At 38.4% G+C, this 26,017-nt stretch overlaps 1 non-coding gene across 1 annotated transcript; it reads right to left on the reverse strand.

Moving 5' to 3' along the window:
* Positions 1-24,638: 24,638 nt before the first annotated feature.
* Positions 24,639-24,746, reverse strand: LOC141572508 (U6 spliceosomal RNA). Its single transcript, XR_012497838.1, has one exon. It is a non-coding gene; the product is annotated as a U6 spliceosomal RNA (small nuclear RNA).
* Positions 24,747-26,017: the final 1,271 nt, after the last annotated feature.

Genomic DNA, 26,017 nt, shown 5'->3' on the forward strand with positions numbered 1-26,017 from the left:
TTTCCATATAAACGGCCTGCCTTGGCTCATGCTGTGGACTTTCCTAAAATCTCTCAAAGGTTCACAAAACCCAAACAAGAAGCATTTGGTTCCGCATGTCCTATAACTCTGGCTGAGCAGCTATAAGACTGACACTAGTGACAGCCGGCATTGGGTGGCGGGTTGGCCTCTCAAGACACCTCCAAACACAGCTTAAGTGATGGTCATCAATGGATTGCTTTGTAATTACTGCCAGGTGGCCCTGCGCAGAACACAGACTGCAGCAGGCCCTCCTCCCCAGAGGCCCTGGGACTGCCAGGCCCAGTAGCCAGTTTTGGACTGGGCCAGAGCATCACAAGGCCACCTCCAAAGATGACATGCCCAAAAGGCAGATGGGGCAATCACCAGAGCCCCATTAGTGTGAAGTCAGCCCCTGCACAACAGCTCCTCTGCTGTAGTCACAGGTAGTCTTCACAATAAATCAGCCTGAGGGTTAATCCTTCCTACTGATGTGCAAACAGCAATCAAGTCTCAACTACAATAGAAGGGCACACTCAACCCACACAGGGACACACCTGGAGTACCAGACTTTCATTACCAGGGAGACTGCACCACTGGGTCCCACAGGACACCTACTACATAAGGCCATTCTACTAAGACTTGGGAAGCATAGCAGCCCTACATAGAAACAAAAATGAGACAAAGAAACATTTCCCAAATAAAAGAACAGAACAAAGCTCCAGAAAAAGAACTAAACAAAATGGAGACAAGCAAAATTACCAGATGCAGAGTTCCAAACACTGGTTATAAGGAAGCTCAGTGATCTCAGGGAAAATTTCAATAAAGATATAGGAAACATAAAAATGGAGAAAGAAAACATAAAAAATAACCAGTCAGAAATAAAAACTACAATAACTGAAATGAAGAATACATTAGAGGGAATCAACAGTACATTAGAGGAAGCAGAGCATTGAATCAGCAATTTAGAAGATAAGGTAGCAGAAAATAACAAATCAGAACAACAAAAAGAAAAAAGAATCCAAAAAAAATGAGGAGAGTTTAAGAGGCCTCTGGGACATCAAGCATACTAACATTCACATCATAGGAGAACCAGAGGAGAAGAGAAAGAGAGCAAGGAATTGAAAACCTATTTGAAGAAATAATGACCAAAAACTTCCCTACCCTGGTGAAGAAAATAGACATACAAGCCCAAGAAGTGCAGAGAGTCCCCAAGCAAGATGAACCCAAAGAGGCCCACACCAAGACACATCATAATTAAAATGCCAAAGGTTAAAAACAAATAGAGACTCTTAAAAGCAGAAAGAGAAAAGCAATTTGTCATCTACAAGGGAGCTCCCATAAGACTAGAAACTGATTTCTCAACAGAAACTTTGCAGGCCAAATGGGATTGGCAGGAAATATTCAAAGTGATGAAAAGTAAGGACCTACAATCAAGATTACTCTACTCAGCAAAGCTATCCCTTAGAACTGAAGGACACATAAAGAGCTTCCCAGGCACAAAAAGCTAAAGGAGTTCCTGGTCACCAAACCAGTATTACAAGATTACAAGGAATGTTAGAGGGACTTCTTTAAGACAAAAAAAAAAAAAAAGATCAAATATATGAATTATAAAATGACAATAACTACATATCTCTCAACAATTACTTTAAATGTAAATGGATTAAATGCTCCAATTAAAAGATAGGGTGACTGAATGGATAAGAAAACAAGACCCTTAAATATGCTGCTTACAAGAGCCTCATTTTAGATCAAAAGACATACACAGACAGAAAGTAAAGAGATTGGAAAAAGATATTTTATGAAAATGGAAATGTGAGGGGAAAAAAACTGTGGTAGAATGCTTATATCAGAAAAAACAGACTTTAAAACAAAGGCTATAACAAGAGACAAAGAGGACCCCCTTCTGGGTCCCACTTCTGGGTATTTATCCGAGGAAACCCAAAGTGCTACTTCAAGGGATGTGAGCATTCATATGTTCATTGCAGCATGGTTTACAATGGACAAGATGTGGGGGCAGCCTGGGTGTCTGTCAATGGAACACTGGATAAACATGAGGTGGTACATATGTACAATGGAATATTGCTCGGCCATGGAAGAGAATAGGTTCTCGCCATCTGCAGTGGCATGGATGGACCTGAAGTGTATTGTGCTGAGTGAAGTATGTCAGACAATGAAAGACATATGCAATGTGATTTAGCTTACATGTGGAATCTAAAGAACAAAATCAATAAACAAACAAAACAGAAACAAATTCAAAAATACAGAGAACATTTTGATGGTTGCCAGACAGGAGCAGGGTTGGGAATGGGTAGAAAAGGGGAAGGAATGAAGTGGTACAACTTGGTTGTTATAAAGTAGTCGTGGGGATGTAGGGTATAGAATAAGTAATATAGTCAATAATATTGTAATAACTATGTATGGTGTCAGATGGGTACTAGATTTATTGGGGTGATATACGGTAGGGGAGTTACGGGTCACAGTGAAAACGGTGAAGTCATTAAGAAGTACAAATTGGTCATTATAAAATAGTCATGAGGATGTGAATTAAAGCATAAGGAATATAGTCAATAATATGGTAATACCTATGTATAGTGTCAGGAGGGTAGTAGACCAAGTCTGGGGATCACTGCATAAATTATATAAATGTCTAACCACCATGCTGTACACCTGAAATTAATATAAAATAATTTTAAATGTCAGCTGTAATTGAAAAATTAAAAACAGGGGAGGTGCAGAGGAATAAGAGATTCAAATTTCCAGGTATAAAACAAATAAGTCATGGGGAGGTAATGTACAGCATGGGAAATACAGTCAATAATACTGTGATAGCACAGTATGGTGTCAGATGGTTGCTGGACTTATGGTGATCAGTTATTTAAGTATATAAATGTTGAATAACTATTGTGTACACATGAAACTAATATAATATTGCACATAAGCTATATTTTAATGAAAATCCTTAAAAAAAAAAGAGTACAGATGTAGTGTGCCCTATGTCTACAAAGTGCCAAAAAGAGAACACAAGGTAGTAACTATAATCCCCCTCCATTTTTTTGTTTTCCTAAGCATAAAGCCAGGCCTGAGATTTTGTGAAGATTCTGGACCTCTCATAGCATATCATGTAGGGTAGCGCATGCATTCTAATCATTGTTTTGATTAAAATGCAATCCTACATTTAGAAGCAAAATTAATTGTTTCAATATATTCAGTTCTTTCTTCTTCCTTTCCTCCCTCATGTCCATTACCAAATATCAATCAAAATAACAATATCACAAACATAAAACAAAGAAATTAACCCATAATCTAAAATAATTCTGACTTGGATTAGTAGTCTCACAAATCAAATCTGCTAAATGTCCCTTGTAGATTTTAGATAAGTCCACCACGATTTCCTATATCATTTACATGTAAAAAGCTCCCGTTGTTTAAGGATCCCTGAGAGCTTTGTGGATACCAATATTTTATTATTTCCATTTTCTAAAAGAAAAATCAAATGCCCAGAGAGGTTAAGGCATCAGTAAAGAGTCACAGAGTGACGCATTGGAAGTCTTGCAAGGAGGCCTCCAGAAGCCTAATTTCTAAAGCAGTGTTCTATCCACTCAACCATGCTGCAGCTCATTAAGATGACACTTCTCATTAAGATGAAGCATAATCATTAAAAATCCTTTAGCTTTCTAACATTAACTACCTTTATGCATCTCAGGATTAATGTTTCACAAAAGCTCAGAAGTGAATTAGGCATTTTATTTAAATGCTACTTAACTAAAAGTTAAAAAGCATAATTTTCTATTGCAGAATAAGAACCGGAGAGACTAATTTGGTAAAGTTGTTAAATTTTACAAAGCCTGAGTCTCAATTTTCTCAAAAATATTGTACATTTATTTATTGAAGTGAGTGAAACATTTGCTATAAAACTATTCAACGGAAAGTTTTTTAACAAAGCATAATTTACTTTTCATTTACAGAACAATGGAAAGTAGAATGAAATCTCCTCCAAGGTATTAGAATCATGTACAGTTTCATATTTGACTAAAAAATTATTTCCCAGCCTGTTTTTTCAACACTAAAGATATTCAGAAAAGTATCGCTTGCATTCATCATGAAAATTACAGAAAAAAAGACTGAAATTACTGAGAATATTATTAAATAAAAAATATACTTATTATCTGTCATTTTGTATCTGTCTTTTATTCTATGGTTTACAGAACATTGGCTCTTCCTTACTAGTCCTCCTACTCAGAAATTAAATTTCACTCTACTCCCAAATGTGGGGAGTCAAAGAACTCCCACATAACTTCAATGGGGGCATCTGAGGGTGAAATCCACACCCGGGCTGTGGATCCAAGCTCTCGGCCGCCTGCCTGGAATGCACCTTTCAACTTAAGTGCGGCAAATGGCGCAGTGAGAGGCTTTCTCTTCTTCCAGCAGATGGTAAGCAGAATCAGAGGTTCTTTGTTCCAGGTGCATTGAGTTTCAAAATGAGGATGGGGCCCACATCTCCTTATCTGATTATTCATGTGCACAGCCTTTCAACCCAGGAGGCTAAGGCAATGAATATGTACCCTGATACATTCAATGTGATAATAGAGAATTAGGGGAAAAAAGAAAAAAAATTGTGTCCTTGTTACCACCTACTATTCATATTCAGATATAGATCCAGTGAACTGAGCTTGGCACTTTAGGCACTTGCCATCACATATTTCAGAAAATCCTATCAGAGTTTCTAGTCACCTAGTCCATGCAACGTACGTGTTTGGGGGCATGTAACAGCATGTCTTAGCATCAAAGAGGTAAATGACTTAATTAGAATCCTTTGTTCTGGTGGAATATAATAGAGCAAGCATTATAAAAGTGTGTGTGTATGTGTGTGTGTGTGTGTGTGTGTGTGTGTGCGCACGCGTGCATGTGTGTTTGTGGGACACTCTCAGTTATATGGGGTATGACGATGCCCTATAGGGTCAGAGCAGCAATGGAAGCATACTGTTGACTTTAGTCAGCACAGGTTTTTCAAGTAGACTCACATGGGTCAGGTACAGGACCTAAGCAGAAGCAGTGTGGTGGTAGTGAGAGGAAACACGATGAGGCCAAGACCAGAAAACAGACAGCAGGAGTCAGGTGAATGCTTAAGGGAGGTCCCAGCTGCAGACAAAAGATGAAGGCTTTCATAGGAGATGAGTTCCATTAGACTCTTACATCCTGAGCAAGAACCACTGTTTTATTCATTGTTTTCTCAACAACAGAGTAAGCATACCGCAAATGTTTGCCCTATAATGAATGAACAAATGAATGAATGAATGAATGAATGAATGAATGAATGAATGAATGAAATATGAGGCAATAAGCAGAGGCTTCAGTAGTTAGCACTAGGGAGATCCTACTGTAGGCAACAGGGGCCCAGGCCAAGAATACTCCTGATCAGAATTTGCTGGGGTAAGGAAATGGCAGGACAGACACAGGGTGGGAAGCAGAAGACAGAAATCACTTATTGCAAATGAAATAAGTGGACTCAGCCACTCAGAACAACAGGCGAATTCATATCATACAATCGGCATCCACTGTCAGAGGAAACCAACAGCCAGGTTGACATGATGCTAAGACCCTGAGCTCATAAGGGGAAGAAATAGTACATGGCTTTGTTGTGTGATTGGACCCTCCTAGGTAGGTGTGTATTTGTGGGTGTGGGTGTGTGTGAAAGAGAGAGAGAGAGAGAGAGAGAGGTAAAGAGAGGAAAGAGAAAAGGAGAAAAGAAAACAGAATGGCTATGTGGCTTTTCCTTATTTCATTTACTTATTTATTCAATCACCAACTATTTTTTGAATGTTTACTTTATGTTAGCCACTCTGTTGAGCACTAGAAAGACAAAAAAATATTTCATTTGGAGATTCACAAGGAAAACACGGACAAACAAACATTAGTATATGTTCCTTCCAAAGCCTGAGAAAGAGGCCCAGGCATGACGGCAGCAGTTATCAGCTGTTCATTGTGTGGGGGTCGGGTAGGCAGAAAAGTATCATCTCAGACAGTGTGCAGGTCACTACAAACTGACGCTTCCTCTGCCATACATATATTGTATCTATTCCTTCGGAAATCAGAAACGTCTCTCTTGATCTATCACTGCTCCAGGTCCAGAAGAGCATCCAAATAATGAAGCAGAGGATGATGATGCAAAGAAAATTCATCATACTCTGAAGTTCCTATAGAACTTCTCATAGAAGTCCTAACTCTTAAAGGTGTGGGGATTTTTTTTTAAGACAAGGAAAACATTGTTTCTTCAGATGATCAGATAAACAAGTTTTACCACTTTGTATTAAATAAATAAATAAAATTATAGATGTATCCTGAAAAGATAATAGAAATTAAAAAAAAAAAAAAAAGAAAGGCTCGGTGAAGACATGAGATCTATCTTCAGATGCTTGAAGACATGAGTTCTGCCATGTGAGAGAGAAATAATTGTCAGTTTATGATACTCTCCAGCAGCAGATTTAGGACCATTGGAATTTAAGTTCTACTTCAATATTATAAATAAATTGACAAACTAAGAGCTATCCAGAGAAGAAATGATCTATTGTAAAATGGGTTGGCTCAAGCACACAAAGCATTCCTAGACTGCTCCAAGCAGAGAAAGACATGGGTACCTGCTTGGTCAAGGTCTGGAGAAACTGTCCAGTGGCCTTTAAGACTGAGAATTAAAGAATCCAACATGCCAACTCAGACCCAAGGAGGGTGAGCATGGCAGCAGTAATGTAACACAGGCAACTCTCCTAAGTCCAGTGGGTTCATAACTGTATACCCTCAAGGGATTAGTCACTGGGACCAGGACTCCAGCCAACAGCTGGTTGACAGAAAGTGAGGTGGGCTCACTCCTTACATAAGCTAAGAGGGTAATTGTCTGCTATGCTCAACAGGCCTTTGGAGGGGTCTCCTACAATGTTCATCAGAATGGGAAGGTAGAAGTCCAGACCTATGTGTTAGCCACCATGTCTTACACCTAATTCAGTGGTTTTCAGCTGTATCGTGTGAAGCCCCTGTGGTCTAAGAAACTGCCTCATAGAAGGAGCCCTAAGGAGAAGGCTGAGAAATCAAGAACCTAGAATCCCTATTTCCCATTTCAAGGAGAGCTTCTTAGTTGTTTTATTTCTGTAAGATTTCTTTGAAGACATGTCCGTCTCCTTGACTCAAAGTTTGAAAACCATACAAGTACATGCAGAAGATTTTAAGCCCTTCATATCTCATTCCAATCCTGGGAGAAGGAAAATCCAGTCACATAGTGTAATCTTCCTAAGTGCGTGGTTGGGCTATGATAACTAGGGGAGGAGCTTTGGGTATGAGCAGCCAAAAGATGAAGAGCTCTCCCTGCTTCACTGTCATGCCTCAAAGTCCCTATTGGGATGGATTCACATTACTTTGCTCTTATATACCTTCTTTCAATGTTGCTCCTTCCTTGATTCTAATAGCAGGGCCCACAAGGACTAGGGAGGCGTAAGGAAATAGAAACATTGTTTTAGTCAGCTCTGCTCCTAACCCCAGAAGGGCTGCCTTCTTCACCCTTTCCTCACTCTGAAAGTTATAAGTTCCTGAAGACCATGACTATCCCATGGGTCTTCCAGTTAGAAAGGTAAAAGTAGTTCTCAAAGCCTATGTGCAATCTAGTCCAGTTCTAGTGCAGGACAAAACAGGCACTAGTATTAAGGATTAAAACTTGTTTGCTCAAAGTGACGCTGTGTTTTGAATTGCACGCAGGTACTGGGGTTACAGTCGATGCCTGGGCTGGATTTAGAATCTTGGTTACCTCTCCATGGAGATCTAAGTAGACAACTGGCAGAGTAATATGAAAGGCTTCTATCCATTAGAGATGTGTTTACTTATGACTTATAATTGGGAAACCAGATACCGGGCCTATGGCAGCAAAATTAATTCCTGCTTTTGCCTGCTGGTGAGGCTGAACCCACGCTAGGATGGGATTTCAATTGCCCAGGGATATTACTGCAAATCAAAAGTAAAAATGCCTGAGGAAGACAGAGACAGTTTTCCTTAGATGAATTCAAACTTGAGCTGGAAGTCTGTTTGTTGTGGAACTTAAGAAAGAATTCAGGTTTTGGAACTCATCCACTTTTTCCAAGCCCCACTGTTTCCACTACCATCTCCAACTTGCATTGCCAGAGGAGATCTCTTTGATCCAATGCAATCCAATAAGTACTGGGAGTGACATTGTGTGCGTGTGTGTGTGAACACAAAAAAATTGTATTTCTCATCAATGTACAGTCCACTGAGGGTGTTCTGGTTAATGAGTAGATTTCTGGTTTCAGGAAAACATTTTTCCCATTCCCAACTGTAACTTATCACAGTTTACTAAGTCTCAATGTTTTATCATTTTGAGTGAAGTATAGAAACCTTATTTCCATTTAGATCACTTTATCTTTAGCTTCCCCATTTAAAAAATATAATATTCGTAAGTATTTCTTCTACATACATTAAGTACCACAAGAGATGTATTACTTTTTGCATCAACCATCAAATGTTACTTAAGACATTAATGGGAAGAATATTCTATTATATCTAACCTTATTTTTACTCATTCTGATGTTCTTTCCTTTCTTAAGTTCCAAACCTTCTGTTTTCATATCCTTTCTGTTTAGAGAACCTCCTTAGCCATTCTCTAAGGGTAAAATTTTTAAGTGACAAATTCTTAGTTTTCCTTTGTCTGAGAATATCTTAAATTTGTCTACATTCTAGAAGAATACTTTTGTTAGATACAAAATTCTAAAGTGACTATTCTTTTCTTTCAGCTCTTGAAAAATTCTGTGTCATTTCCTTCTGGCTTTCTGGGTTTCACTATCATTTGTTTATTCAAATTGATGTTCACTACAATTGATAATGAGTGTCATTTTTTTTCTGGCTGCTTTAGAGAGGTTTTCTTTATATTTAGTTTTCAAAGTTTAATTTAAGTGTATCTTGACGTAGATTTCTTTGGGTTTATACGACTTAGGGTTTGCTCAGATTCTTAAATACGCAGGTCATGTCTTCTATCAAATTTAAGAATTTTGAGACATATCTTCAAAATTTTTCCATCCCACTTTCTCTTTCTCCTCTCCTTGTTTTTTTCAGTCTACTTTCTCTGTTGTTCAGGCTGTGTGAATGTATCTGTCTTCAAATATACTGATTCTATTCCCTGTCATCCGTATTGTACTACTGAGCCCATCCAGTGAGTATTTTATTTTGCTTTTAATGATTTTCAGGTCTACAATTTCCATTTGGTTCTTTTTTTATGACTTCAATTTCTTTACTAAGATTTTCATTTTTTTACTTGTTTTAAGAGAATTTGTCGTTGCCGTTGAAGTATTTTATAATGGCTCCTTTGCAATTCTTATCAGATTAATTCCAACATCTGATTCATGTTGGTTTTTAGTGTCCATTGATTACCATTTCTTTTTCAAGTTGTGATTTTTCTGATTGTTATAATGAGTGATTTTTTTTTAATGTATCTGGACATTTTGGATATTGTATTAGTGGTCTCCGGGTCCTATTTCATCTTCTTTTCTGTAGACAGTTCCCTTGTTAAGGTATAGTATTAAGGCTAGGTAAGTATACATGTCCAGCTTCACTTTGGGCCCCGCTGCCATCACCCAGACAAAAGTGGAGCTCTAACTTACGGTGCCTCATTGCAGATGAGTAGAGGGGAAGGAAGTTCAGCTCCCCTTTCAGCCCCTAAGACACCTTCTTGTTTAAAGTGCGGCACTGACTCATATCACCTCATTAACTTCAAGTTGGAGCATTAGCTCCATTTAGTTCCCCACTGTGCACCACTGGTACTAAAGAAGTCAGAAGCTTAGGGCCGACTAGCATCAATGCACTCCATCTTATTCAGTCTCATTCATTCCAGGTGGAGGTCAAGCCTCAGCTTCTTACTGGGCCCCACTATCACTGGTGCAGGGGGGAAATAAAGACTAACCACACCTCTCACTATCTTGCTAACTCTCATTGCCGCTGGGTGACAGTGGAGGCTCAGCTCACAGCAGGATCCCACCTTGTTGTTTGTTTCCTATAGTGGTATGTGAGCTCCATAAAGACCGGGATAAGTTTGGTTCATCTTTATATTCCTAGAACCTCACATAGCTTGCTTCAATTATTCTTGATGGTTAAATGAATAAATAAAATAATGAATCCAAGAGATGATAGGATTAGATGAACTTTAAGAGCTCAGAGTTCCTGAGATTCTATGGTCTATGATTCTTAGTAAAGCATCACTAAGGGCTAAGTTGTGTGGGTCAGTGAAACAGAAATTCAGGAGAATTCCCCCTACCAGTGATGGGGAAGAAAGAGCCAAAATAACCTTTTCTATAACTGATTTAATATTTTAAACACAAAATTTAGACTTGTCATGAAAATAAAGGGATTCCACCACTTTCCCAAAAGAGCATCTTATTTGAATTCTCATAAATTCTACTGAGTAAGGTCTATACTGCTTCTTCTGAGAAGCAATTTGAGTTTTTCAGAACTACATATGCTCCTTCCCCTTTCGCTGTCTAGATCAACCAGGAAGCCAGAAATCCACAAGTGACAGCTTTGCTGGCTATTTCCCAGTGACTTGCTTTCAAATTTAAAGAAGCATTATCTGGAGTCATTAAATTAACAACACTCTCCAGTATACCCACTCTGTCATCCATCTGTTTAAGATTCTTGTCAGACGATACCCTCCTGTATCTGTAGTCTTCATCTGGTATTCAAAGCTATTGAACCTGGTTCCAAGGTAGTTTGCCTTCTGTTCCAAGCGACAAAACTGACTCTCATCTTTCAGTTCTGATGACTATGTTATGACTAAATCCTCCTCCCACAACCCCCCACTAAGGGTATGGGGTCTTTGGAATACGTTTATACCTGGAGGATGGTGAATGGAAAACATTTTAGGGATCAGCATATGCAGAAAGTTTCTTCTAAGAAACTCGGAGTGTCGCCCTCAATCTCCTTTAACCAGAGTCTGAAACCTGGGTCATCTTATCCTTTCCCAGATGCCAGCTCATTTCTTTCAACTTCAAAACCTCCTTCTTTCCTCATCCTCATAAATAAAAATAATAAGAATGTTTGGCTATCATTAGAATCCAACCAAGACATTGACTTCCCTGAAAGTGAATCAAAATATAACCCTCAACTGCAGAGAAATTCAGTGAGTAAATGGGGTAAAGGGAATAAGATCACATTGCTTTTTAAACAGAATTATTCTTAAAAACTTTCTGTATCTTCCCTTTATTTCAACTCTTCAAATTGGCAATCTAGGTCTTACATAATATAATCCCAACCCCACAAATCACAACCTTCCTCCTCAAATGCCCATTATGCACCTCCACTCCAACCAGATTCAATTTAATTGTACTCTGAAAGCCCAATTACATGTTTTTCCTTATTTAAATCTCTGCTCATGACGTCAGCCCTGCCTAGAAAGCCTACACTGTTCCTTTCTCCATGGACGTCCCTGAAACCACTGACATCTTCAGTCTTCAGTGGTCCTTCATTCAGAACTCTCCTAACAGCTGTTTTCTACATCACTCACCTGACACATAACATTCACTGCTTTTCTTATTATCCTCTAAGCCAGTAGTTCTCAAAGTTTATTATTATCGGTACCACTGGGAGATAGATTTTATTGGCTCGCTTGAAGAGACACCAATTTAGTAGGTGTGATAGGCAGAATTCTAAAGATAGGCCCCTAAGATCCCTGCACCCTGTTTATTCAATCAAACACTAATCAAGGTACTGCTGTGAAGGGATTTTGCAGATGTGATTTAAGTCTCAAGCCAGAGCACCTTAAAATATGGAGATTATCTGGCTGGGTCTATTCTAATCATGTGAACCCTTTAGAAGCAGAGTTTTCTCTGCCGTGTAACAACAGAGACGTCAGCATGATTCCAAGCATGAGAAGGACTCCACATGCCTGTGCGGGTTTGACAACGGACAGGGCCATGTGAGAAGGAATATGGGTGGCCTTGCAGAACGGAGAGACACCCATGGCTGACATCTAGCAAGGAAATGAAGTTTTCTAACAAGCTGACTGATCTTGTAACTGGCTTTTCCCCCAGAGCCTTCAAATAAGAACCTTGCCGCATGAGACCCTAATGTCAGCCTTATGACACCTTAAACAGAGAACCCCGCCCAGCCAACATGTACTTGTGACCTTCAGAAATGCAAAATAATAAATTGATATTCTTTTTATACTACTAAATCTGTGGTAATTTGTTACACAGCTATAAAAATCTAGTATAAAAGGTTTGGAGCCAGACCCGGGAATCTGTATGTCAACAAGTAGGTGGTCCCTGACCACAATTTTAAAACCTTATTCAAAACTTTCATAATTTTTACGCTATCTGTCAAATAAACTATGTTCACAACTAATTTCCTACTTGGGAAGATAATGTATTTGCCCCTTTAATTTATAAATAATTTCACCTCTCACTGCCACACTCTTAAATATGTTTTAACCTTGTAAAATTCTCCCAAGTGGATAAACTATTGATATCCAAAATATGATCCCTACAGCGTGTGTTTGGACAAGTCCTCATTCATGGAGACGACAAGGAGATACTGTGAAAGCCAAGAATGACTTCTAGATGAGGAATGAGCTTCCTTGTAGCTGTGATTGGCTACACAGCAGTACACAGGAGTCCCTCAGTCTCCTCATCAGGTTTCTGTATGAAATCTTGACAAGGGTACCCTAACACTATAGTTATAAGTGAATTATACTATTCTCTCAGTGTGACCAGCCACCCCAGGTATTACAGAACTTTGCCAGGTAATGTGTGGTACCAGGCAGCCAGCTGTGCAGGCTTCAGAAAGTATGAAGCAAAGAACAAGAATTTTGAAATTCTATCGTCATGGGCATTCTCCCTGTTTGCTTGACGGGGGCAGTTGAGCACAGCTTTTCCAAAAAAGAGAATCATTACTATTAATGACATAAAGGAACTTGGAACTCACATAGTTCGAGCTCCAACCCCAAACTGTGTTTTACACTTCCAATGATGGGGAGCTCACCACCTCACAAGCCAGCCTATTCCATGTCTGGACAGCTCTGTGAGAGGGTGTTTCCTCAGGCCAAGCTATAATCTGCCCCCTTGTATCTTTCCCCTGCTTGCTTCAGAGTGGCTTTTGCAGCCACACAATGGTGCAAATCTGACCTTGAGCATCCTGTAGCCATTGGAAGACCATCATACCTCGCCCCTTTGTTGTCTATGATTTTAGTGAAAATCTTGGTTTCCAAATGAAGAAGAAAGGGTGTTATTGATACCATTCTCTCCAATGTTGTTTTGTTAAGATATTTTCCTATACCATTCCACATGATTGGCCTCTCAGAAAATCAGCCCCATGAGGAATAGTGGGAGAAAGTTCTGGGAAAGGTAGTGCTTACAAAAGCAAGAGATACTAGTGAAGTAATGGGAACACACAGACAAAAAAGACAACTCAACACACTTCGGGTCCAGTTAGTATCCAGTCCTTCATAACTCTAAAGTTCCAAAAGAATAGACAAGATTTGAAGTAGCATATTTAAGTGCACTACTACCTTAAAAAAATAATTTCCTATCTTCGTGCCACTATTTTATAGACCCTACCACGTTCACATTCCTATTTCTGCCAGAATCATAAAGCAGCTGCAGTCACAAGCCTTAATGGAGTCTCTAACCTGAGCTAGAGAACAAAGAAGATTTTAAAGACAAAATGAATAGATTGCAGAAGAAAAGCAGCCCTCACTCCCCTTTCATCCAGATAATATAACATAGACTTTGTCTTATCTGTCAATATCTGTAAGTTTGAAAAGCTAAATATGTGCAGTGCTTATGTGTCTAGACAGACAGACAGTTCTAGACAAATCATGGAGCTGAATTTTTATGCTTTGGAAATATTTTAAACAAAGATACTGCTGTGGTGGTTTTATATCCCACATGCCTGTAGCTCGAACGCTGCAGGATTTCAAGCAAGCATTTTCAGATTCTGATGGAAGGCGAAAGATCTGACATTACCAAAAAGTTTCTTTCCAGTTTCCCTCTCCCCTCCCAGCATCCCGGTGCAACACCTGTCTCATCAGCAGGGGCACTCGGAAGGGATGGGCCTCAAGGCACCTCAGTCCCAAGATTCTCCATGCCTCATTCTTCATCCACGCTGCTCGTAATGTTCCATCACTGGCACAGTTACACCTGAACACTCTGGTGCTGCCAAACACCTGGCTTGATTTTCCACTGTCCAAATGAAAAATAAGCATAATCTGCTTTTTGAGGATACAGCAAATGAGGGAGTTCATGACAAATTGTGTTGGTTTATGCAGAATAGTGATAATAAGATACAAATGAGAATTTTTTGCTTAATGAATAATACTAATCACGTTTCAACAAATGCTGTGCCCTTCTAATTAGAGAGACTGCATAAAATCAGCTTAATTTATTTGTGACTAGTTATACAGAGTTTAAATATTTACTAGAGATTTACTCAAATGTTTGAGAGGATTTTAAACATTTCATACAGTTGAAGTGGCCTGCCTAGTTCTGTGGGGCGCAGTGACAGCTCTAACTTGTGGGAGCTCTCTGATTTTGCAGTGTGACATAAAAATCCTGGTTTCAGGATGAAGAAGAAAGGGTATTATTGATTTACACACGAATTCTCCAACTGTTACTCATTTTCTTGATTCTAGCTTCCAAAGTCGTTCTCCCAACATTCATCACTGTAGTACACTAGAGGGGATGAGCATCTTTTTCAATAAATTATAGGAACTATGACTAATTACAGTGATATTAACAATGCAAAGGAATGTGTAACTTAAAATGGATACGTTCATCATTTCAAATTATGCCTTTGACTTTTGATGGTCTAATACAGGCATGCTCTTTTTGTACTGAATGCGTACTATATTTTCCAAGAATCTCTTTGCAATCCTAGGTTCTGCTTGTAAGCATACTGGCCTACTAAAATTAACCTCCTAGACCTTTTCCATGACCCAGAGCAATGAAAGGGAAGACAAGCAGATAACCATGAGTGATAAGGGACAGTGAGACATATATATGCCGTGCCTCCTTAGCATGGAATTAGTTATAAGAGGTCTGGTCATGAGAAGCTTTGCTGAAATGCCTTATTATTTATATTTTTCAAAAGCATTTTGACTATGACCTATTTTTACTCAATCCTAACAGCAACCTTGGGGGTTTTAGATATCAGTATCCTTATCTTTTGTATGAAGACACTGAGGCACCAATAGGTTAACTCATCTGTCCAAGGCCACAGGGCTAATTAGTGACAGTGGGATTCTACTTGAGGCTTTGTGCTGTCTAGTCCATGTTATATTCTCTACACCAACTGAATGGATATATAAGTGAGTTTATTGAAGAAACTTAGAGAAAACTTCCAAAATTCTCCCTTTACTTGAATATAATTTGTTTTGTTATTCATTTATCCATTCATTCCTCAATCTACACCATTTTTTAAACAGCTTGTCTGTATCGGGCACTGTGTTAGATTCTGCAGATAAGAGGGTGAAGACACAATCCTTACCTTATAGAATCCTCCCTCTGGTGAGGAAGACTGACTATCTTAAGAATCCTAAACCATCAAAGGAGAAGTTTTGTATAATAAAGGTTTGGATTAAGTGTTATGGGAACACAGAGGTTAGAGAATTATTTCTGACTTAGGGACAAGTAAGGAGGTGGTCAAAGGAGGGTTCTCCAATGAGGTGATGATTAAATTTAGTCTGAAGGAATTCACTGGATTTCTCCCAGCAGACAACAGCAGAAAAGGCATTTCACAATGCTTGAAAGAGGAGAGCATGAAGGGTGCAGTATATCAGGGAAGAAGAGGCTAGAAAACTAGGCAGAGGATTTTGTGGATGGCCTTAGATGTCATCTAGGGACATTCAGGTGGTGACGACTCAGGAAAGTGTTCCCAGAAGAACAGCAATGGAGTTAGCTTTCTGTTTTAGCCAGGTCACCTAGAGAGGGTGTATAAAATGGAATGAGAGGAGAAAACCTTGGAGGAAAAGATCAAGTAGGAGGCTATTACAATGCTATAGGAGCAACTGACAGGGGTCTGAGTCTTTACTGGGGAAGTAAAGGGCAGGAGCTGGGTAGAGGAAATGGATTTGAAAGATATTTAGGAATAAAATGATTTATTAGATTATATTCATGGCATACATATGCATGTTGTCCCCAATATTCTGTTTGTTTCTTTGATGTTTAAGTGACATGACTTATTAGCTTCTAGAAGACATGAATGAATGTTTGTCAAAGAGAAATTCTTGTTATTCTCTTGAAATTGTACCTGTACAGTGTTCACAATATAACACTGCATGTACACAGGCATATACACAATATAACAGGCATATACACAGATAAGAGTTTTTGACTTATGATTGGCTGACATGTTGAAACACGATGGACTTTTCTCCAACTTACAAAAAAAAACCACAACAAACAAACAAACAAAAACCCAGCTATATAACAATAAAAAATACTGTGCCTACAAGCCCATATGTTTAATGGAAGAATATATTAAATTCCTAACTATATCTTTCTCTAGATACTAATTGCAAACAACACTGCAAACATCAAGGAGAATACGTGTTCTGAACTATAATATGCAGCCTGGATTTTAGGGATGTAAGACGGCATATCAGTTTCAAGATAGCTTGTGACAACACTTAACTCAAATTTTAAAAAATGATTGTATAATTAGTGGGTTTAGTATGGACTCTGGAGCCAACCACCTTTCTTCAAATTCTGCCTCTACCACTAAGCTGTGTGACCTTGGACAAGTCAGTTTCTTCATTTGTTAAAGGAAGACAAGAAACAGTAACTACTACAAGGGTTGCTATGAGTACTAATGAGTTATTATATGTACTTAGAATAGCTTTGACATTAATATTATCACTGTTGTTATAATTGTCAGATTAAAGAAAGACAGGCTTAGGCCTGAACATGATGTGGTTCTACTCAATAATACTCTTAATTATGACAATAATAGTCCAACTATCTTCAAAATCCAAAGTAAGATAGCATCATCATTATTAATTACAAAGAAATTGTCTTTCAATCACAGCCAATTTCCTGACTGTGATATAAAGACACGGTTGACTATGAGAACAGCAATCTCAAGAGATTAGGTCTGTTTCAAATTATTCTTTTCTAGTTATCCTTTAAAGCCTGCTAAATATAGAACATCCCTTAATTTATATAAAAACTTCGAACTTAGTGATATTTCCACTCTTGTCCTACGTCTGTTTTTTCATTCTTCAGAAGATGTTAAACCCATTTATCCTCCTGAGATTTGATAGCTAAATCGGTGCTTTAAAACAAAGGAAAGGGAAACATTGCTTGAGAACAGAGTAGATGTTCAATAAATGTTTGTCAGGCTAGACTAGTAATATGAGCAGTCAGGATGCTTACTATGTCTACCGTATTTCCCCAAAAATAAGACCTAGCTAGACAATCAACTTTTGGAGCAAAAATTAATATAAGACCCAGTCTTATTTTACTATAAGACCCAGTCTTATTTTACTATAAGACTGGGAATATAACATAATATAATATAATATAATATAATATAATATAATATAATATAATATAATATAATATAATATAACCGGGAATATAATATAATATATAATATTGTGTCTTATAAAATACAAGACTGGGCCTTACGTTAATTTTTACTCCAAAAGATGCATTAGAGCTGATAGTCCGGCTAGGTCTTATTTTCAGGGAAACATGGTATATAATCAGACAATTAAGTTAGCAAACATTCCACCATGTGCTTACACATATATGTACCCTTATTTAGTCCTTACAACATTAAGAAAGGTAACAATCATTTTCTCAGCTGTGCAGGTAAGAAATCTGGGAGATGCAGGGTCTTGCTCAGGGTCACACCATTAACAGGTGGCCCAGGGGGATTTGTCCTGAGTCACTTGACTCAGTCCCTGTGGCCAGCCCCAGCAATCAGGATGATTCTTGGCCTTCAGTTCTTCATGAAGAATCTTAACTCTTTTAGACAAAGTTGGCCGTTCCAGTATGTTAAGTATTTTGTCAGGCTATTCTCAAAATATTCAACTGCATTATGTCTTTTTCTTCTAAGGTCATCTCAGCAGCCTGAACAACATACAGAAATTCACATGCAAATACATCATGGTGCAGGGGAGTATTTTAAAAACCCCTCTAATTATTTGATATCCTCATCTCAAATTCAATATACCGAGTGTAGGTGGAAATTCAGAAACTAACATGATTTTAGACATTGGTCATCTCAAGTACCTTTCAGCGACTGCATGGGCTTACATTTTATTACTGTTATAAAATAAAAATTAGTTGATTAAATAAGATTTAAAAGATCACTAAACATTTTTTAAAAGTTTAATGAAATGAACCTTTAAAAACAACCTATTTGCTGTCAAATGCCTTTCAAAAATATGTAATGTATTCTAATTAGAACAAAACAAACAAACAGCTGAGGCCTTTAGGGTCCCCGAAATCATAAAAGTTGAGGCCTCTTTTCTGACATCAACAGCTTTAGGGCCTCACTTCACCCCTGGACAGTTGGCGCCTGAGGCTGCAGCCTTGAAAGGCAACGGGCAGCAACTCTGACTGAAGTTGTTCTGGCAGCAGAAGGAGGCCCCAAAACCATCTGATTATTTTAAAATGTACTTTCATTGTGCGGCTTGCAGCTGTGAGTTAATTTTATTTTTAAAAAAACAACAACAACAACAAAAAAACATTTGCTTCTTTAAAATCCAGGGTTTTTTCCTCTCTGCAGAACAGCTGCAAGGAGAGCAGCGCTGACTTGAAAAGCCCCCTGCTTCCCTGAGAGCGTCACCTTAGGAGGATGCCTTCCTCACCAGCAGGGAAACAGCACTTGGCTTCAGAGTGCACGGGTATCTAGGGCTGACCTCATTGGCTGATTTGTGCAGACAGGCAGAAGGATGGACCAATTGTAGAACTGTAGAATTTTAAAGCAGGCACAGTCCTTAGAAGTACTCCAGTCGAACTCAGCCCTTTTACAGATGAAAAAACTCAAGGACAGAGAGGTTAAGTGACTAGCCTAAGATTTCACATCAGTTAATGGCAGCCCAGTCGTGCACATAATCTGGAACCAGGGGCAATGGGTTGTGAGGAAATAGAGATAGGGGTGCCATCATTAGATTTTGCCAGCAAGCATTCTTCTTCCCCAAGGCAATATTTATCATAGCTGTCCACTTGATATCTTAAAGATGCTTGGCCACTGCTTCCCTGTTCCTCTCCTGTTCCATTTCTAAATCATCTTCTCAATAGAATTCTGAACTACTTCTCTCTACATTCACCATTTGCTTCCAGCTCACCTCCCTCAAAAAGTATCATTTCTCCAAAGCATCATACCTTTCGTTCTAATCAATTTGATGTGGCAGTAACTCATTAAATGTGAATATGCACCTAGTTTAAGTTTACTTCTAACTTTTGCAATCCACGTTGCTCATGGGGTTTCTTCCTTTGACCACACTACAGAATGAGGCAAGGGAGTTCTAGATCCTGGCTTTGGAGCTCCTTCAGTCAGCATAAGATAACCAGTGTCTCTGTGAATCCCCCCAGGTTTCTATATGTTCAGAACAAGCCACATGGTGATAAACAGTACTGCTCAATCCTGTCTCTGCCATTGCTCCGTTAGCAAGAGCGTAGCTCTGCCAGTCCCTTGCCAATCCATTTCACAGAATGTAGATTGTGCCTCACCCAATTCACAGCTCCTAATTAATAGAGTGACCAGATTTTGACATTTTGGTGATTCCTCTATCTCTTGCGGGAATTTGGGAAAGAGACGTGAAGGAGGTTCAGAAGAAGGTGGAGAGGTGCAAGAAGACTAGAATAAACACTGATTTAATGGGTCATTGCCAGTTTTTAGCTAGTAGCATTTTTTTTTCAAATAAATAATCTTTTCTAATTATAAAAGCAACAGGTGTTCAGTGCAGAAAATCTTTACAAAATACTGGAAAACATAAAGAATGTAATGAAAACCACTTTTCTTACGTTTGGTCTGTCTTATTTTCATGTAATGAAAACCTCAATGCCGTATAGCCTAAATGATTAGGAATATATTAGCTCATTCTCAAATTAGGGCAGACTTTAGTGCTATTTTGACTGAGAGATGTGACAATGCCACCAGTTACAAGGTCTCATGCCACTTCTGCTCTGTCTTCAGCGTGTCACTACCTTAATGGTTTCGCCTACACTCATAAAATCTCCTCCAGGACTCCATGTTTCCTCATTCATGGTCAGGGAGAGAGGACAGGTATGCCCATCCAAATAAAAGTCTTTCAACTCTCTCTGATTGGATCAAATGAAATTATATGCTTATCTCTGAACCAGACAATAATACCAAGTTAATGCTTTGCACTAAATGGCTCAGGCCTGAATTATGTGTCCACCTCTAACCTAATAAACATAACTAGAGGGATGGGCTCATTCTGCTTGACCTCATTCAGTGATGGACCAACTGTGGAACTGAAGGTGAAAGTCAGTCTCACCAAATTGCATGGCTGCTGCACATGATGTGGAGGTAGGGGGGATAGTGGGATGGATGCAGAGGAGTCAATCACAATGCCTTCCTTACACTAGTAATCCCATTGTCTAGGGGAGACCCATTATTGGTATTTGCTATATAGCTCTGAACAAACACATGTATTCTGTGTGTTTGTGTGTGTGCATATTGCAAATCAGAATTATATTGTAATACTCTTTTATGGCCTCTTTATTTTTTCACTGAAAAATGTAGCATCGGAGTTTTCTCATGTCATCAAATTATTCCAAAAGTTATTTAAAAGGTTGCATGGAATTTAAATAACCTCTAAGATTTAGACATTCATTAAATTGTTTCATGTTTCATCCTTAAAAATTAAGCTACAATAAATAAATTTGTACATATATATTGTTCATATCCAGGCTTGTTTTCATAGGCTAGAGTAGTAGAAGTGGAATTGATGAGTAAAATTGTCTAAACAAAACTTTTGTATACTTATTATAAAATCACCACCTAGAAATATGGTGCCAATTTTATACTCTGGCAATAGTACATATCAGCATATTTAAGTAGTCAAAGCTGTTATAATTTTAAAGCCCCAAAGTATAAAATATATTACTTGGATTAGTAATATAGTCTGTGGGGAAAAGTAAGAGAGGTCACTAATTTCTTAAAAACCTGGAGTTCAGAATATAGAAACTCTTTATTTTTTCAATCCTTGATGCCTGTAACTATCCTAAGAAGAAACAAAATAAGACCCTATTTGTGTGAAGAAGAGAATTAAAGTCCCCTTAGGATCTACAGTATGTCACTCTTATTATTCTTGACTCTTTGATATGTAAATTACAGGCAAGCAGTTTAAGCTGCCTTAGGCAAAAAGATAAATGTATTGACTCATATGACAAGGAAGAGTAAGAGTGTAATTGGGAATGACTAGAATCAAAGATTTGATGATACCAGGATGCTTCTTCTCCAATCATTACCTTGCTTCTATCCATGTCTTCTACAAATCAAGATTCTCTGGAAAGCTAAGACCCCAACTGCGGAAGCTTCTGAGTCTGCATTTTCTTACCTTCACCCCCAGAAAGCCTCACCCTAGCCTGTTTTAAAGATCAAGAGCTATACCCTGGTTGATCAGGCTCAGTTCATCTGCAAATCCCTTGCTTAGAGGAGAGTTGGGGTGGGGTTCTGTAGAGTTGCTGCTTGATTGGCAGCCCCTTAAATCATAGACATAATCTGTACAGTGGGGAGCGGTTCCTCTAGAAGAGAATGGTGTTATTGGAAGAAGTGAAAGGCAGCTAAATTGACACAAATAACTCATAAATATTATCTTTTAAAAACTTTAAACAACTCCATGACATAGTTACTACCATAAGTGTGTAGAGGAGGAAACAGACTCATAGAAATCAAATGAATTGCCTTGGATCTCTCAATCTCTGTCTCTCTCTCTCTCTCTCTCTCTCTCTCTGTCTCTCTCTCTATCTTTCTCTCTCTCTCTCTCTCTCTCTCTCTCTCTCTCTCACACACACACACACACACACACACACACACACACAACCTCCATCATGTGACTATACACAATCCTGGCTAGCCACTCATCCATGTGAGAAAATGTTTCATGTGGGTCCACCATCAGCTCTCACCGAGCCACAAGTTCCCAGGGCTGCTATAAATCACAGGGGAATGGGGAGAAGGATGGCACATGTTGGACAAAACAGACAGCCTTTCCTTAGCCCTCTCCAGGTCAAAATGTAACATTCACTCTAAGAAGATATGCTGAATTTCCATTTGATCACCTTTCAATCATTTTCTCTTCTGTTCTCCAGGACAGTGGGCTAACTCTTCCCTAAAGTGCACAAAATATCTTCTTAGACCACAGATTCAGTTTAGTTTGTACAGCTCATTTTGTGGCCTAAGGGAATAGTAATCAGAAAGATTAAATTATTTGCCCAGAGTTAAAAGTCCAATGAATGTCATAGGCGAATTCAAACTCCAGCCTCTCATCTCCCAACACAGTGATCTTCCATTTACACATGGATGTTTCAAGCACTCCAAAAAGGAATAAGCTCTGAAGGTGGAAATTTGCATTAGGAAACAGCTGCAGAAAAGATGGATAAAGGACGATGAATATCTGCAGTATACTCAAAAGAAGAGTATCCATCTCCGTGGAAAGAGATGACAACGGTGGGAAAAGAGTAACTGAGGACAGTAATGGAATTAGGACTAAAGTCAAATCAACAAACATTTCTTACATACCTATTCGGTGCCAAATACCTTTATTAGCAAGGTGCAGGGAATAGAGCAATAAACAACACAGATATGGTCAGTGGCCTCGCAAAGTTAGCAATCTAGTGGGGAAGATAGATGTTAAACAGTTACCGGTGTGGTTTTGAAAGGTCAAGTGCAGGATCCTGTGGGAATAGAGAGCCCATGCATGGCCGCAGGAATAGCTGCTCAGAAGAGGGGTGTTTAAGCTGAGACTTGAAGGATGCGTAGGATATCTTCAGGAGCATGTGGAATAGAACAGAGGTCCAGGCATAGGGAAGAGCATGTATAAAGGTCTGGAAGAGCAAGAAAGTGATGATGTGGGGATCGGAAAGCAGGTCCCTGTGGTTAGAACATAGAGAGAGGGAGAGGGTGGAATAATTGTCTAAAGTGGCAAGTAGAGAACAGAATACGTAGCGCTCCATGAGCTATGTTCAAAAATTTGGTCTTTATTCTAAGAACACTAAGAAGGGTTTTAAGCAGGGAGAGACAGAAGCATCTGTGCATTTTTAAAAGACCATTCTAACAGCAGCACTGAGAAATTAGAAGGGAGTGAAGCTAAACATAGTGGAAAACCTTTTAGGAGGCACTTCCACTGGTCTGTTTAAACCACGGCACAGCCTTAGGTATGAGTGTTGGCAGTGAGGGAGGGGAGAGAACTCCAGATTTTCTTCCATTGTTCCCTGAACCATGCAAAACAGGAAAAGCAAACTCAAACCTAAAATCTGTACATGAGCGGGGTCTCTGAGAATTAGGATAGAAAAGAATCCAAATTGCCTCCCATTTGCTAGGAACGGATTAGAGAAATGAGTACACAGAAGAAAAATAAAAGTAGGTGTTGTAATTCTGATTCACAGAGAGTATTTCCTGGACAGATGCTCCTGCGGAAATTTCAGAAACACACACTAAAATCATAAATGAAAATCACATATTTGTAACATGTAATGAGAATACAGGCTGAATTTACAGCCACTGAATGTGCAATATGGAGGAAGATGTTGATTTACCCATGGAACACAGAAATATATATGATAGAAGAAAACAATACCCAGAAATGTGATAAACATTTGCATGAAAATGAGTCACAGGAAAAACTCACAACTTCCACAATACTTTATACACCAAATTATCTTCCGAGCAGTCAAAAAGAAATTTTAATAAATAATAATAGTGCATTTTCCTGCCATTAATTTTTTACAAAACATCTGTTGACTTCAGTGAAAGTTCTGCATCTAGAATGTGGCCCAGGAAATTTATAGTCTGTAACTCAGAGACCAAAGACCTTGAACATCAAGAAAATCTCTTACCCTTATTTATATACACTGTTCTTTATCACAAAGGAAGAGCTGGTACCCATTCCAAGTAACCAATCATTATGCAAGGAATATTCTGACTCACCTAGCATCCCTAATCAGTAAATGCTGTGCCAATGGAAAGAGAGTGGGAAGAAGTCACAGCATCCATTAATAAAAAATGACTGGGGCTTTCTATCAACAGAAGCATCATTAGGAAACGTATGGTAGGAAAATAGTGGGCTATAGATTTGTGGTGGCAGGGATGGCAATAGAATACTAACATTTATACCCGCTTAACCACTTTGTTTTAAAATGATACCAGATTTCAGGTAACTACACATGTGCTTAATACAGCATTTTGCATTTTCAATTTCTTGTGATATTTTTGACTACAGTCTCAAAAGATGGGACTGCCTTACCTGACCCTCCTTGCAGCCTCCAAACACAAATATTTCTCTTTTTGCCAGTTTTATTGAGATATAAGTGACTCATAACATTATATTAGTTTAAGTTATACAATTTAATGATTTGACATATGTATATATTACAAAATGATTACCACAATGAGTTTAGTTTAAAAATATGGAATAATTCATGAATTTGCATGTTATCTTTGCACAGGGGCCATCTAATCTTCTCTGTATCATTCCAATTTTTTATTATAAGTGCTATCGAGATGAGCACCACAGATATTTCTAAAAGGTAATTGATTGTCATTGTCTGAGTATATCTTCCATAAAGGCATTGGTCAATTGTTGGCAAAATATTAATCAGATATGAAGGGGAAGGATCTCAAATTAATCCAATACTTTCTTGCATAATCTCCTCTCTTTGCTGACCTTTTACTCATGAACCCTTAGATAAATAAAGAAAACATGATTCACATTTCCAATAAAATATGAAGTCTGTATTTCAACTAAGGATCCTGCTTGGTCACACAGTAGACTTATATTCCAAAGTAACTATATTGCATTTTGACAGGAAACAAGGCAGTCATGTTTCATTGACAGAAAGCCCTCTTGAGCATGTCTCCTGGTAGGTAAAAGGGATCTGAGTCATTTACTGAGAGTGAATCATAAGTTCAAATAAAACACCTACAAAACTTAATAGAGGAATGAGCTAAAACTACAAAAGTCACCCATTACTGTATAACTTTTCAAGTATCACTAATGCACAGCACCAGAGGATTAACTAATAGTATTCTGCTTTAATAGCATCTCTGCCATATCATTAACCCAAGCATGGTCCATAAAGTTACTCGAATATCCATAAATAAGCTTACTAAAGTTTATGTGTTTTCTAGTTCTATCACCTCAATAAGAAAAAAGGCATCAAATTCCTCATCCAGCCTCAACTGTGTGGATCTGAAGGCCAGGGATTGGACAATAATATCAATGGTTATTATAAATGAATTCAAATTCCCACTGTGTCAGTTTTCCATGCCTTGTTTTCAAAAGATTATGGTTTTGATCCTAATTCTGCAAAGTAAAATGATATTGCTTCTAATGATATTGCACGATTAATCTATAACCTACCTTCAGACAGAACCTGGATAGATGATGTTTTCAAATCACTACCCAGTATATACTGGAAATTATACTGGTTTTGATAAGAATTAGTTGGAATATACCACCCACACACACACACAAAAAGTCCTATTTAATCCAATCTTCTATTGGAAATTCCAGGATTTATGTCACTATTATAGAAAAACTCATTTTGGTTATAGCACCAACATGGCCAAATAAATGACTTCAAGATGCTAGAAGAAAGTATTTGGCCAAGATAAATAGGTATTCAAACAGGCCTCCCCAGCTTACTCATTTTGCTATATGGAAAATGAACTAACTGAGTTTAATGTATACCAAATGAGATTTGGAAGCACGTTCTAATTCACTTCATTCTGTACCAGGAATGAGCAGTTTTTGATTTCCTTGCTTCCACCTTTAACCCCT

This window comes from Rhinolophus sinicus, linkage group LG06, assembly GCF_036562045.2.
Source record: "Rhinolophus sinicus isolate RSC01 linkage group LG06, ASM3656204v1, whole genome shotgun sequence".
NCBI classification, from domain to species: Eukaryota; Metazoa; Chordata; class Mammalia; order Chiroptera; family Rhinolophidae; genus Rhinolophus; species Rhinolophus sinicus.